This window comes from Vipera berus (genome assembly GCF_964194415.1).
Source record: "Vipera berus genome assembly, chromosome: 4".
Classification (NCBI taxonomy): domain Eukaryota; kingdom Metazoa; phylum Chordata; class Lepidosauria; order Squamata; family Viperidae; genus Vipera; species Vipera berus.
Window position 1 is genome coordinate 87,208,799 of NC_138206.1, and position 15,459 is coordinate 87,224,257.

Here is a 15,459-nt window from a genome sequence, read left to right on the forward strand (position 1 = left end):
ATTGGAGTAAAGCCAACACAAAGCAGATAGTGATTCCTGAGATAGGCAGTTCAATTTATTTGTTTGTTTTATATGTTACTCATGTTTCAAAGCAACTCTGGGTGGCTTAGAGTGTTAAAAGCATTAAAATAAAAGACAATTTTTAAAAAAACAATAAAAATGGAAATTACAATCAAAATAGAATTATAGTTAAAAGATGGAGAAGGAGGGAGCAGGATGCACAGGGGAGAAAGTATTGTCTCTTAATTCATAACCAGTGTGATGCTTCCTATTGGGTCCCCAAGCCATTTTCAGAATCAGGTCTTCAGGCACTTACGGAAGGTCGAAAAGGTGGGAATCGACATCTGACCATCACATCAGATGGTCAGATGTTCCAAAAGGCAGGTGCCATGGCAGAGAAGACCCTTCTCCTGGACTCCACCAGGCAGAATTCTTTGACTAACAGGGCCTGTAGCATGCCTCCTCTGATGACACAGGTGGGGTGGGGTGCATATATTACATTATCCTCAGGATAAGACAAAATTGAGTACTGGTGTGTATTTTATTAATAATTTGGCATAATTGTTTATATGAATCTTATAAAATAATTACCATTATTTTACTATCCACTGATATTAATCTAATATGGGTAAGGAAAAGACAACTGAAATTAATGTACTGTTTTTCTTTGTTTTCACCTATCAATCTGAATGACAATTGCTCCTCCAAACACTTTTTTTCTCCAAACAGCAGCTTGAAGCAAGATTAATTGGTTTCTTTCCTTCAAAATAAAATTTATAGGGCTCTGAAACTATCAAAGGGTAAATTCTAAGTTCATGTTTATTTTCCAGCTTCTATTAATATACAGGTAGTCCTTGAGTTATGACCAGTTGCTTAGCAACTGCTGGAAGTCACAACACCCCCCCCCCCAAAAGATTCAGGCTTATGATCAAATTCTAGATTTCTGCCAGCTGGTCACATGATCATATTTTGGATGACTGTCAACTATCCAACATTTACAGCCATTTCAAGTACCACGTGGTCACACAACTATGATTTACGTTTTTGCTGAAAATCATCATTTACTTCCAGTTTCCAGCAAAAATGCCTCATAACAAAAAATAGGTTTGTGTAATTGTCGTGGCATTTGCTTAACGTACGCTGCAAAAAAGGTCATAAAATTAGATTGTTTATGTCAGAGGTCCCTAACCTTTTGAGCACCAGGGACCGTTCCGTGGAGAGAGGTTTTTCTGCGGACCGGAGGGGGTGTGGTTTCATGTACTGCCTGCATCCCATGGATGGGGCTTTCCTTGTTTGTGCGGCCCTGTGCCAGTCCATGGACCGGGGGTTGGGGACCCCTGGGTTATGTGATGACTCACACTAGGACCTTCTTGGCTTACAACTGTTAATTGGCAGGCTTCATTATAGTTCTAAGTCAAGAGGGCCTCCTCAGGGTGCCTCCGATCAAAGAATGTCGATTGGTGGCCCCCAGGGGGAGAGCGTTCTCTGTGGGCGCGCCAGACCTATGGAACCGCTTGCCGGTTGAGCTCCGGATGGCCCCCGACCTTCGCTCCTTCTGTCGCGATCTCAAAACCTTCCTTTTTGAACAATCCGGCCTGGCCTGATGGGATGGGGTTGGGTTTTATAAATTGGTCTTAACTTTTAATGTGTATTAATTTATTTACGGGCATTGCTGTTTAATTACTTTTTAATTTTTGTATCCTGTTTTTATTATGTATTGCCCTGTTCACCGCCCTGAGTCCTTCGGGAGAAGGGCGGTATACAAATTAAATTAAATTAAAATTAAATTAAATTAAAGTACAATCTATACAAAAGACTCTTGGCTTTGGCCTAAAGACCAAATTGTATTTTCATATGGAAGCAAGTAGTTTGATGCAAAGGAGATATTCTCCTTCACCACAGGACTTCCAGCTCCTCCCATGTTCTAGAGCAGACATGTCAAACTCGCGATGCCACATGATGTCGCGCAACGTATCAGTACAGTTTTGCCATTGCCGGCAATGGGGTGGGTGTGGCTTCTGGATACGTCCGGCTGACAGGCTGGCAGTTTGACACCCCTGTGCTAGAGGCTGATTAAACAAAAATTAATACTATCTCTTCTCCTGCTTTATACCCTCAGGAAATTCCCATGTGGCTTACAGCTCAGCAGTCTCAATACCAGATTTTGACAAATGCCTAAATCTTTCGGTCTAGCCATCAATCAAAATTTTCCTAGCCCACATTTGGGATAGTGAGGTTTGCGGGTGATGGTGGAAAATAAAATCAAGTGAATCTATCAGTCAGTTTCCCTAACTTGTCCTACAGTAAACCCCCATTAATTTGGGCAACTATATAAATCTGATTAATGAATTAATAAATAACTGTAACAGTCCTCATGAGGACTACATAACATATATAGGCCCGGAGGAAAATGCTTGTTACACACTCATGAGAGAGAACCTAATAAATCATAAGTGAGGAATTGGGATTAGACCTAGTACCACTGCATGTTATTGAATAGTCAATTCTTACAGCACTATATTATTGTTCCTGTGATTTTATTTTTGTATGGGATTTATTTTATATTTTTCATGTGAGTCACCGAGATTCATTTTTAATTTTCCCAGAATGCAAAGTATATTTAATAAATACCTACTTATTTCAAACTTGAAATTCAACATATTTGGTGCCATTTTGTAAATAGCTTTTCTTTGCAATTAGTACAGGCGATGTGATTTTTAAGGACAAATGAAAAAATAGTATTTCTGTTAGATTCTGGATACAAAATGCATTAAGAAATCAATGAAAAAACAGACTACCAGTGTGGCTTTGTACTTCAGGGAACAATTACTTTGGAGCATGCAATGTCTATCACAAAAAGGTTTTCCAGCTTTTTTTTTAATCAACCAATTTTTTGACAAAATTGCCATCTAATTTATTTATTTCATAGGTTCTTGGATATGCAATCAAAATTGACATAATGAAACACTAACATTGATAGAAATATTAATATTGTGATCTTACTTCAATCACAACTGGCAAAGCTCTGAATTTCCTAGCAAACAAGCAAAGAAAATTGGTAGACTATTATTTTTTTCATGGTATTTTCACTCAGAATCAAGTGCTGTTCTGTTTTTGTCTTTATGTGTCAAGGTCAAGTTCATTGTGTTAGAAAGCTACGTTAACACTGCATATTGAGCAAAAGAACAGATCGTAGCATTTCAAAATAACAACCACAGTATATGCATACCTACACCAGTATTTGGGGACAAACTTTCAGACATTTGATAATTTGGAATGTTCTCTTAGACAATAACATTTCTTAGTATAAAGAATTGTACAAAATATTTAGTTTCTCATCATCTAGTAGAGAGAAAATCCTACAAAAAATGAGAAATATATGTCAATATACTGCCAATTGCCTATTTTTCTTATTGGAAAGAACAAATCAGATCTATTCTGCCAACTTCTAGCAGAGTATAACTCCCTACTATGTAAAAAAATAACAACTAGAAATATTCCTATGAAACTAAGAGTTGCAAGTAAAACTTTAACAGAATTTCAATCTTTTGATCAAAAGGCAAGCTTTCTAAAAACCAATAGTAATGTGCCTCATCCCACATTGGGGTGGGGATGTAGTATTACAGAGAAGGGAACAGTGTCTGAAAAGGAACATTTCTGTGGTACCTGATGATGATAATCTCTAATCATGGGGACGTGTAACTAGTTTGTTCTACTTATGGGGCGGACAGACATTACAGGGAAAAAGCAGCTTAAATCAGAAATGGCTTTAAATGTGACAATCAGCACTTTGAATTGTACCCAGCAGTTCACGGTTAATTTGTGCATTCCTCAGAATTGTTATGTGGGTGGTGAGGTACACCATCAGCACCTGAGCTGCTACAATCTTGACCAGCTGTAGCTTTTAATGCTCTTTGAGGCAGATCCATGTACAGTGCATTGAACCAGTCCAACTGAGAGGTGAGTAATGCACAAGTGACACAGAGTAATGTCTGCTTTCCCAGTTTATTGCTGCTTAAGATGGAATTACTACTGTATGTATAAAGGCTCTCTTTCCTACAGCTGCCACCTGCTCTTTGAGATCTTCAAATTGTGAACATTTGGGGAGCACAACCCTGTTCAGAATAGTTTCATACTGAATAGGAACAAAGAGCATATCAAGTCCTGCAGTAATCCCCAATGTCCATGGCTCAATCTCTGCCCCCACAACTGCCTCTATCCCTTTACGAATAAGAACTATATAATATAGCACTCCCCATTCTTGATGCTTGGAGAATGTCAGAATGATAACAAGAAGGTACTGAAAGCTGCTGAGATAAAGTAGGATCAGAAGGATCAACTTTCCCGTACCACCAGAAATCACTGATAATGAGAGCAATGCCTTTTCTATGCTGAACTAAAAGTGAAATTTTTTATTTATTTATTTTTATTTTAATTCCATTTATATCCCGCCCTTCTCCGAAGACTCAGGGCGGCTTACAAACTTAGCAGTAGCCTTCATTCTATCTATATGCCTGCTTATTAGGGCTTTCACACACACCCCAAGCGGCATTATTACAAAGTCAGCTTATTGCCCCCAACAATTTGGGTCCTCATTTGGGTCCAGACAATCTGCTTCTCTGGGATCTCTGAAGTTTAGGGCAAAAATTTGCTGTATAACCTTGCCCCCAAAGAGGAAGTTGGAAATTAGATACTTATCCAGTATATCAGAGTTAAGTGATGGCATCCTGAGGAGGCATAATATTCCTCTTTCAAAATAAAACATTAACACTCCTCTGAAGGAGTGTTACTATCATTCTGATTCAGCTTTCAGTCATTACCTGGAGGCCTTTATTAACTAGGAGAACTTATATACTATAGGGGCTGAGCTGATACAGATAAACAGGCGGTCCTTGCTTACTTTAGAGACCACTCAAAATTACAATGGTGTAAATAAATCCACAGCTCTGTGACCAGTTCTCACATTTATAATTGTCACTGTGTACCACAGTCACATGATTATCATTTTTGTGCTTCCCAAGTGGCTTGCGACAAGCAAAATTAGTGGAGAATGTGGAAGAAAAATTATAAGTTGTGGGTTGCAATTGTGGTCTCTAAGCAAGATTTACCTGTACTACAGAGGACCCTCCACTTCCTTAAGTTTCAAAGTATCAAACTCATCTCAGATAACTTTGCAAGATGAGACTTCATCTTCTCTGGACCTAACTAGCTGGCATCAAGATGAGCAATTTGAGCACTTTACAGCAATTGTATTTAATTAAGAAATGGTTTAATCTGTAATTTCCCAATATTGAATATGCCCTTTTTCACAATTATAGCACAGTGAGTGTGGGAAACTGAAGATTCCTTTCCTGACCAAGTCAGCCAATTTTGGGCTTTAGGACATATGTCAAGCATTTGTAGAAAAGGACAAATCTGATCGTTAACTATCAAACTCTACCTATTTGGTTAGTTTATGTTTCAATGTAATGTGCAGATCCAGAAAATGGGTCAATTCAGTCAGGTAAAAACATGATTTGTCAATACTCAATGAAGTGTTCTAAAATTATAAATCAGTTTACATTATGACTGCATATTTACGCCATGACATTTATGTAAAAAAAATTTGTTACAGTCGAAATGGACATAGCAGGTTTTTTTTAACACGCTTTAAATAAGTTGCGTTCTCTCTGAACCACAAAGACTTTCATCTAATACGTTGCTTAAACCCAGACCATGTGGACAGTTGGTGGTTCGCTGTATAACGGGATCTCGGAAAACTAGGTTGAGAAAGCAATGATTGAATCCACAGTAGGTAAGCGCGTGACGCGAAGACGCCAATGCCCGCTCCCAGGGACTTAACAATTATGCCCGCCACCCCCCCAGCTTCATACGGAACTTGAGAAGCCAATACTTACTCCCGAGGATGTGTCAAACGAGCCAATTCCTTTGGGGCCCAAGAGGAACCATTTATTTGCCCACGACCGAAGGCCAGCGCTTCTGGAAGGAGGCCTTCGTGCAACGCGCCTCCCTTGGGTTACATCGCAGATGGGCTCCTGTCGCCGCCGGGGATCGTGAGCTGAAAAGCTTCTTCCCCAGGCCGCAGTTGCTCAGCAACGCAGCACCGCGTCCGCCTCGCGCATTGTTTGCCGTCTTTTTCCAGGGCCGCCCTGATAGCGTTACCGGCTGGGCCACCGAAAGAGCCTCGCTTCAGCCAATTACAGGGACAGCCAAGATCGGCTGCAGCTGCAATTGCAGCTGCATCGCCCTTGGCTCGGCTCGCCTCGTCTCCGCTTCCAGCAGTAACAAGGCCACCAGCCTGAGCCCTTTAGCGCCGGTTGCCTAGCCGCGCCGAAACGCCACCAACCACTGCCTCCATTTCCTCGCTCCCTCCAAAGTAGCTCCGCTGCACCTTTCTCTGTGCTGCCTCCCGGGGCAAGGCAGGCTGGCCTCTGAGGAGGCGGGGAAGGAAGGGGGAGAGGGGGCTCCCGGCGGGAGGAGGGAAACGTCTTGGGGAACTGCGCTGACTCAGCCTCCAAAGGGCGGGCGAAGCAAGGAGGAAAAGCCGGGGTACCCTGTTCAGTGGAAGCCTAGAAAGAGAAGATCTTCAGATGCTGTTTCATCATCTGGAACAGGCTGGAGACAAATATCGCTTAAATCGGTTTGGTTTGATAGTGAAGCAAAGGCTGACTAATAATAGCTTTCCTCAGAAATGGCGTTGTTATATGCGCCTCGAGTGATTTCTAGTATTGAAGCCTGGAAACATGTTGAGTTTAGTTAACCATAATCTTCCGGCTTGTGTATCGGGCCTACAGTTTGATACCTGTTTCATTTTGGACCTAACCTATGTTTTGAAAGCTGAGGTGGAAAGCTATGATCCGCTCCCATCCCGGTTAGCTGAGGCATGTAATATCTGTTTACCCAGCATTAACAGATGCTACTGGTATTATTATTATTATTATTATTATTATTATTATTATTATTGTTATTGTTATTGTTATTGTTATTGTTATTATTATTGTTGTTGTTGTTGTTGTTATTATTATTATTATTATTATTATTATTATTATTATTTATTAAATTTTTATACTGCCCTTCTCCCGAAGGACTCAGGGCGGTGTACAGGGCAATAAATATCAAAATGTAAATACAAAAGTTAAAAAAGAGTTAAAAAGAATTAAATAATTATGCCCAATATAATACAATAATAAAACTGTGTTAAAACTAAATCCAACCCCAAACCCATCAGACCAGGCCAGATTGTTCAAATAAATAAGTTTTTAAATCGCGCCGGAAGGAGCGAAGGTCGGGAGCCATCCGGAGCTCAACCCGCAAGCGGTTCCACAGGTCTGGCGTGCCCACAGAGAACGCCCTCCCCCTGGGGGCCACCAATCGACATTCTCTGATCAGAGGCACCCTGAGGAGGCCCACTCTGTGGGAGCGCACTGGACGGAGGGAAGTTGATGCCGGCAGCAGGTGCTGCCGTAGGTAATCCGGACCCGTGCCATGTAGGGCTTTGTAAGTCATAACCAGCAAGTTGAATCTCACGCGGAGGGCAACTGGTAGCCAATGCAGCTCGCCGAGCAGAGGTGTAACATGGGAGTATCGGGAGACCTCCAACACAACTCGCGCGGCTGCATTCTGCACCAGTTGAAGCCTCCGGGTGGTCCTCAAGGGCAGCCCCATGTAGAGAGCGTTGCAGTAGTCCAAACGAGAGGTCACGAGCGCATGAGTGACTGTACGCAAGGCATCCCGGTCTAGATAGGGCCGCAACTGGCGCACCAGGCGAACCTGGGCGAAGGCCCCCCTAGTCACAGCTCCTATATGATCTAAGGAGAGCTGTGAATCTAGAAGGACCCCCAAGTTGCGAGCCCTATCTACGGGGGGGGGGGTAATAGCTCACCCCCCATAGAAAGAGATGGAATATTCTGAATATCCTGAGATGCCGGCACGTACAGCCACTTAGTCTTGTCAGGGTTGAGTTGAAGCCTGTTCCTCCCCATCCAGACCCGACCCGCCTCCAGGCAACGGGACATCACGTCGAGGGCATCACTGGGGTGGTTTGGGGTTGAAATAAAAAGCTGGGTATCATCAGCATACTGATGATAACCAACTCCAAAACCACGAATGATCTCACCCAGAGGCTTCATGTAGATGTTGAACAGGAGAGGCAAGGGGCCTCAAGGTCGACCTCTGCCCTCCTGCCAACACCGACTGCGAACGCCCCAGAAGGTAGGAGGAGAACCACTGAAGAACTGTGCCTCCCACTCCCAACCCCCTGAGGCGCCGCAGCAGGATACCATGGTCGATGGTATCGAAGGCTGCTGAGAGGTCTAAAAGGACTAGGACAGAGGAACAGCCCCTGTCCCGAGCCCGCCAGAGATCATTCACCACACACAAGATTTAGATGGATAATCTTTATTGTCATTTTTTACTGTGGGCACAATGGCACACATTAAAAATGAAATTTAGTTGCTTGCTCTCAAAGTGTACACATAGCACACATTTAAACATACAATACACAACATATGTATAGAGTAGACCACGGGTCGGCAACCCGCGGCTCCGGAGCCGCATGCGGCTCTTTGAGCCGTCTCCTGCGGCTCCCAGCCGCCCGGTGCGCGCGCACCTCTTCGAACGGGCAGTGGTGCGCGCGCACCTCTCCAAATGGAGAGTGGCACCGCCCGTTTGGAGAGGTGCGTGCGCACCTCCCCGAATGGGCGGAGGTGCGCGCGCACCTCCCCAAACCTTTGGAGAGGTGCGCGCGTACCTCCGCGCGAACGGGCCGCGGCGTCGTTCTTTGAGGAAGCTGCCACGGCCCGTCTGCAAAGCTGCCGAAAGCGGCAGATTTGCAGATGGGCCACGGCAGCTTCCTGAAGGAGCGACGCCGCGGCCCGTTCCGAGAGGTGCGCGCGCACCTCCCCGAATGGGCGGAGCTGCGCGCGCACCTCCCCAAACCTTTGGAGAGGTGCGCGCGTACCTCCGCGCGAACGGGCCGCGGCGTCGTTCTTTGAGGAAGCTGCCACGGCCCGTCTGCAAAGCTGCCGAAAGCGGCAGATTTGCAGATGGGCCACGGCAGCTTCCTGAAAGAGCGACGCCGCGGCCCGTTCCGAGAGGTGCGCGCGCACCTCCCCGAATGGGCGGAGCTGCGCGCGCACCTCCCCAAACCTTTGGAGAGGTGCGCGCGTACCTCCGCGCGAACGGGCCGCGGCGTCGTTCTTTGAGGAAGCTGCCACGGCCCGTCTGCAAAGCTGCCGAAAGCGGCAGATTTGCAGATGGGCCACGGCAGCTTCCTGAAAGAGCGACGCCGCGGCCCGTTCCGAGAGGTGCGCGTGCACCTCCCCGAATGGGCGGAGCTGCACGCGCACCTCCCCAAACCTTTGGAGAGGTGCGCGCGTACCTCCGCGCAAACGGGCCGTGGCGTGGTTCTTTGAGGAAGCTGCCACGGCCCGTCTGCAAAGCTGCCGAAAACGGCAGCTTTGCAGATGGGCCACGGCAGCTTCCTGAAAGAGCGACGCCGCGGCCCGTTCCGAGAGGTGCGCGCGCACCTCCCCGAATGGGCGGAGCTGCACGCGCACCTCCCCAAACCTTTGGAGAGGTGCGTGCGTACCTCCGCGCGAACGGGCCGCGGCGTCGCTCTTTCAGGAAGCTGTCGTGGCCCATCTGCAAAGCGGCAGCTTTGCAGACGGGCCGTCGCCGTCGGGCAACCGGGAACCGGTTCCATCTGACTTTTTAAAAAAAATGGTGACTGCGTGCGTCCGCGCATGCGCAAAAAACCGTTTTGCGCATGCGCAAAACATTTTTTGCGTGCGGCTCCCAGTTTTTTTAATTTGTGATGGAACCGGTTCCCGGTGGCTCTTTTACTTTTTTAGGTTGCCGACCCCTGGAGTAGACCTACACCCTTGCAAATAAGTAACATATATAAATATTAATCACTGCAATGTATTGGCCTTTTGTATACGTTGTAAGTGTTTGCTCTTGTTGCACTGCTTGCTAATTGCTTGCATTCAATTGCTAAGTGCTAGTTCACCTGTATGTTTTAATGGTTGCTAGCCGGCCCAGACTGGTTGTCTCCAGCCAGCTAAGTAGGTCTTTGGACGGGAAACCTATGCTTCAAACCTATTGGTCGCCGCCTATTGGACAACCGTATAAATAGTTGCACAGCAGCTCCCTTGTTGCTTCAGTTATATTTGACCTTCAATAAAGCCTGTTGCTGTTTTGAACCTTCCGTCTCACTCAATGCCTGCAAAGAACGGGCTACACAACACTGTCCATCTTGAATACATAACAGAAGGAGGAAGCTTTAGAGTTCACAAGGTTAATACTGTATGGAACAAAACTCTGAATCTGGATGTTCTGCTTTGGATACCACGAAGCCTCCTCCCAGAAGGTAACAAAGAAAACAGGTTGTGAAGAGGATGTGTAGTGTCCCAGATAATCTTAGGGACCCTGCTCAAGCAACGCTTAAGTGCTATGACCTGGATGGAAGGGAGGGAACTGCCAATAATTTTTTCAGCTATCCTCACCACTCTCTGCACCGCCTTCCGGTCTGAAGCAGTGATGCTTCCATACCAGACTGTAATGCTGTATGACAGGATGCTCTCGATTGTCCCTCTGTACAAAGTGGTAAGGATGGGGGGAAGGAAGATGTGCTTTTCTCATGCGACACAGAAAATGCGCTGCTGTCCCTGCTTCACTAGTGTCTCACTGTTGAGCAACCAAGCCAGCCTACAGGAATTTGATGCTGGTAACCATCGACAATTTTTTTGGTTTTTCCAGTATTTAAAACTAGGCTGTTTTCCTTACATCAGTGCACCAAACACTCAGCCTCCTTGCGGTAAGCATGGGAGAGAAGTTTGGATTTGTTTGCCTTTCACATGAAAAACTGATGGTTTGGGATAATTCCAGTTTAAAGATTGCAGATGATTTTCTACTTTTTGGAGAACCTTAATAGAAAAGGGTTTTGATGGCTAAAACTAAGTTATTATTTATTTAATGGGTGCATAAATCTGCCAAACAGCCAACAACTAAGTACTTCACAATTTGGAGCTGTGTGTTAGCAACTTAGGAAACCCCAAAATTATTGTGTTATTGGAAAATGTTTTAAGATTCTAAACCTCAGATTGTTTTTTATAAACAGCTCTTAATGACGACAACAACAATAACAACAATAATAATAATGTTGGAACGGACCTTGGAGGTTATCTAGTCCAACCCCCTGCTTAGGCAGGAAACCCTATAACATTTCAGACAAATGGCTGTACAATCTCTTCTTAAAGACTTCTAGTATTGGAGCATTCACAATTTCTGGAGGCACATTGTTCCACTGATTAATTTTCTAACTGTCAGGAAGTTTCTCCTTAGCTCTAGGTTGCTTCTCTCTTTGGTTAGTTTCCATCCATTGCTTCTTGTCTTCCCTTCAGGTGCTTTGGAGAATAGCTTGACTCCCTCTTCTTTGTGACAACCCTTGAGATATTGGAACACTACTATCATACCACCCCTTGTCCTTCTCTCCAGCAACCGTTTCTTGTAAGTTTTAGCCTCTAGTCCCCTAATCATCTTTGTTGCTCTTCTCTGTACTCTTTCTAGCATTTCAACATCTTTTTTACATCATGGTGACCAAAACTGGATGCAATATTCCAAGTGTGGCCTTACCAAGGCATTGTAAAGTATTAATACTTCACATGATCTTGATTCTATCTCTCTGTTAATGCAGCCTAACACTGTGTTGGCTTTTTTGGCAACTGCAGCACACTGCTGGCTCAAATTTAGGTGATTTGACTCCCGAGATCCCTCTCACAGTTACTACTATTAAACAAGGTACCTTGTAAACTATACCTGTGCATTTGTTTTTTCTTGCCTAAATGTAGAACCTTACTTTTTTCACCATTGAATTTCATTTTGTTAGATAGTGCCCAATGTTCAAGTCTGTAAAGATCCTTCTGTATCTTAAGCCTATCTTCTATTGGCTATTTCTGCCAGCTTGCTGTCGTCTGCAAATTTGATGAGTTCCCCATCTATCCCCTCATCCAAATCATTGATGAAGAGCACTGGGCCCAGAACAGAGCCCTGGGGCACCCCACTACTCACTTCCCTCCCTTTTAATAAACAGCAATTTCCGAGAGCATCTCAATAAAAGAATGCAGATATCTTAATAAGAGATAGAAAAAACATGCATGCATGTGTATATATACAAACACACATCCACTTGTTGACAGAAAAATCTTCATCAAGGTCATCAGGGTCCAGTCTAAGCCAGTAATAAACAAAATAGAGACTGCTTTAGAAAGAAGTTTGTAGTTTATTAAACAGCAGAACCACAAGACGTGGCTCTGGAGCAGCTGACCACATGTAGCTGGGAGTGGTGGGTTTTTATACTTTCTTGGGCTTTTATGTTTGGAGATGTTTCCTGTTCCTGTGGCATGAAGTTTGACCTGAGCTTTTGAGTGTGTCCTTTTTGGTATTCTGATGGTTAATCCTATTATGTCCTAAAGGTCATATTCTGCTTCCCTGGGGCTGGGGCTGATGGCTATGTCCTGTGCTGGATTTTTTGGGTGAGGGGTTGTTGGTTCTAGGGATCTTTGTCTTTCTAATTTCATCAGCTCTAAGCTTCCTGGTGCCAGTCTTTCTGAAAGGATTATCAAATCTGCATTCTAAAAGCTAGCCTGCTTGGTTTCTGCTTGGGGGAGGGAGACTTGAGGCTGTCTTTGCCTAAGATTTTTCATTATTCCTTTGGGGAAATATAATATTCTGTCCTTTTTAATATCCCCCAAAATATTTCCTTCTCTAGGAGGGTTGTCATGGTTCCAACAGATGGAACTCTTCAATGAACTTCAAGGCATTGTTTACCTTAAAGAATCTTTATTCAAGTAGCATAACATCAGCATTAACATAATTGAAGCCAAAAATTGAATTCCCCTCCCCTGAGCACATAGTATCAAAGCACAATTCCCTCCTCCAATTAACAGTCATAAATCACATTCCCCAATTAGTTTGAAGTGCAGGCTTCTCCTGTCCAGCCCACCAATTGGAGCACAGATGGTCAACAAATTAGTGGATTTTATTTAGAGAATTTTCAAATATATCTCAAATAATTTGCTCCTTCATCTTGATTCCCTCTTTGGTCAAAGAATAGCTTGTTTTTGTAACTCATTTAGGGATTGCTAGCAGTTCAGGAATCATAAAAATCAGAAAGTTTTAGCCACCTACAGCAAAGAGACCAAGCTACGAGTTATTACAATAATAGATTAAAACCACAGCTTTCAGTCTTTATGTTTCTCCATTAGCTTTTCTTTTCTTTTTGCTCCACGCTTCTTTATTTTGGCTTCCCTTAGCAGTCTTCTTCCTTGTTTAACCCTAAAGAAATCCCCAAAATGGTGCAGGTCTTCAAAAAGGCGTAGCAGGCTGTGACTAAAGAGAGCCTCTTTTAACTTAACTTAGTAAAGATTAATAGTTCTTAAAGGTGATTAAGAAATGAAAGGCCCAAGTTGCTGTCCATTTGAAAATAAATCTCAAAACAGCAGTTTCTTCAACAGTGAACAGTCCCTCCCCCCAGCATTTGGCAGGCAGCAGTTTCAAAGCACAGCTCCTGAAGTTGCTTGCAGACCTTGGCTGTTTTGGAGGCTCTTGAACAATAATTCTTACTCTCCCTGATCCAGGTGGGTCATAAAACCTCAAGGAATGCCAGTCTCTTCAGTTAGTAGATGAAGAGCTACAGCCCAGGGAAAAACCCTTCAGGGATCCCTCCCCGAGCGTGTATTTAGTCAGCCATTAAATTATTTAATGCAAAATCTACTGCTAATGATTACATAGGACACAGCCTGGACTTAATTGTGATTTGTCCTATAAAAAGTGCAGACTGGATTTCTGAGAATCTTGTCCAGTGCAATTCTGAGATTGGAGAAAGGGTTGTTCAGGATGAAGAGAGGATCTGGAAATCAATTCTGTTTAACTGACTAAAGATTAACCTAGCTACAACTAGGCTGATTTCTCTAATTACAAAGGATAATTAGTACATGACAAGAAAAAATATATTTAATCAATCTATCTTCAAAGTTCCTATCGATTTTGTGTTTCAATAAAGCTTTTCTATGCTGAAACTATTGATTGCCAGCTAGCAAGATAGAAAGTCCAGTAATATGTAGTCTCCGGCAGAAACTATCCAGTGATACAGTATGTAGGCTCAGGCAAAAATGAGGCTTTTTATTAATATTTTAAGGCAGCAACTATAAATGTAATCACAGGGTTGGCTCATGTTGAGATAAGAATCAACTAAACAAATGACAAATCCAAGAAACAAGACAAAATACAAGGTGAGGTGGAAGCTAGAGTTTTAAGCATGGCATGGCAAGGTAAACATGTTAGAACCCAGTATCTGCTTCCAGGGAGTGAGACCAATAAATCAAGCATGCTGAGCCTCCATCCAATACATACCAGTAGCTGTGGGAGTTTACTTTCCAGTATTGGCTTTTCTGCACACTAGTTTCTTGGCAAGTCTCTCAGATCTACTGAGTTCTGTTCTCTGTTGTTGAATCTTTTTTTAAAATATATATTTTATTAATTTTTTAACAATCACCTTAATAATTGGTAAATGTGTTGTCTGGGTTTATATTTAAAAACAATAACAATTTCTATAATTCCATAATCCATATTGTATAATATTCTCTTTTATCAACCTTAAATTAGTACATTTAGTATTTTAATAGATAACAATTGAATATGAACATTTTTCTAGTATTTTTACAACAACAACATGTTTGTTTCTAATTGATCATGTTAATCACCTTGTCATAGTTCCTGTTTTCACAGCTCTTATTTAGATTTGTTTTCCCCACAATGTTCAAAACATTCTTACCTGTTAAGATTTTCTCAGAATTAATTACACTTAAGTAAAATCTTTTTTCTCATACAAGTCTTCCCAGCAGTTTTACATTTCTCATATCTTAAAACAAAAACAAAAAAATAGAAGAAAAAGAAGAAGGAAAGAGTATACTACTTGAGAAACAAGTCCCTCTTAAGCTAGAATACATTTATATCCATTTTTTCCTATTCTTTTTAATCATATTCAAACAAATTTTAATCTTTAAATATTTCATCTAATAAATCCAATCATCTAATCTTTTAAATCTATTCAACACATTCTTTTCAATTGAAATTTTCTCAAAATCAATTACACTTAAGTATCTAAAACATTTCCCTCATATAAATCATCCCAACATTGTTATATTTCTCATATCATAAAAAATACTATGTTACCTGAGGGGCCCATCCCCCTTAAAGTAAAATTCATTTATATCCAAATTTTTTCTATTTCTTTAACCATATTCAAACAAGTGTTTAATCTTTAGATATTCCATCTGATAAATCCCATCATCTAATTTCTTAATTTTAACTTTAGCCTTTTTTTTTTGCCAAACATCTTTCCTAATCAGTATGCTCTGCTGGACCAAAAGGTTTTCCCATAGTCTTGTAGATGTTATA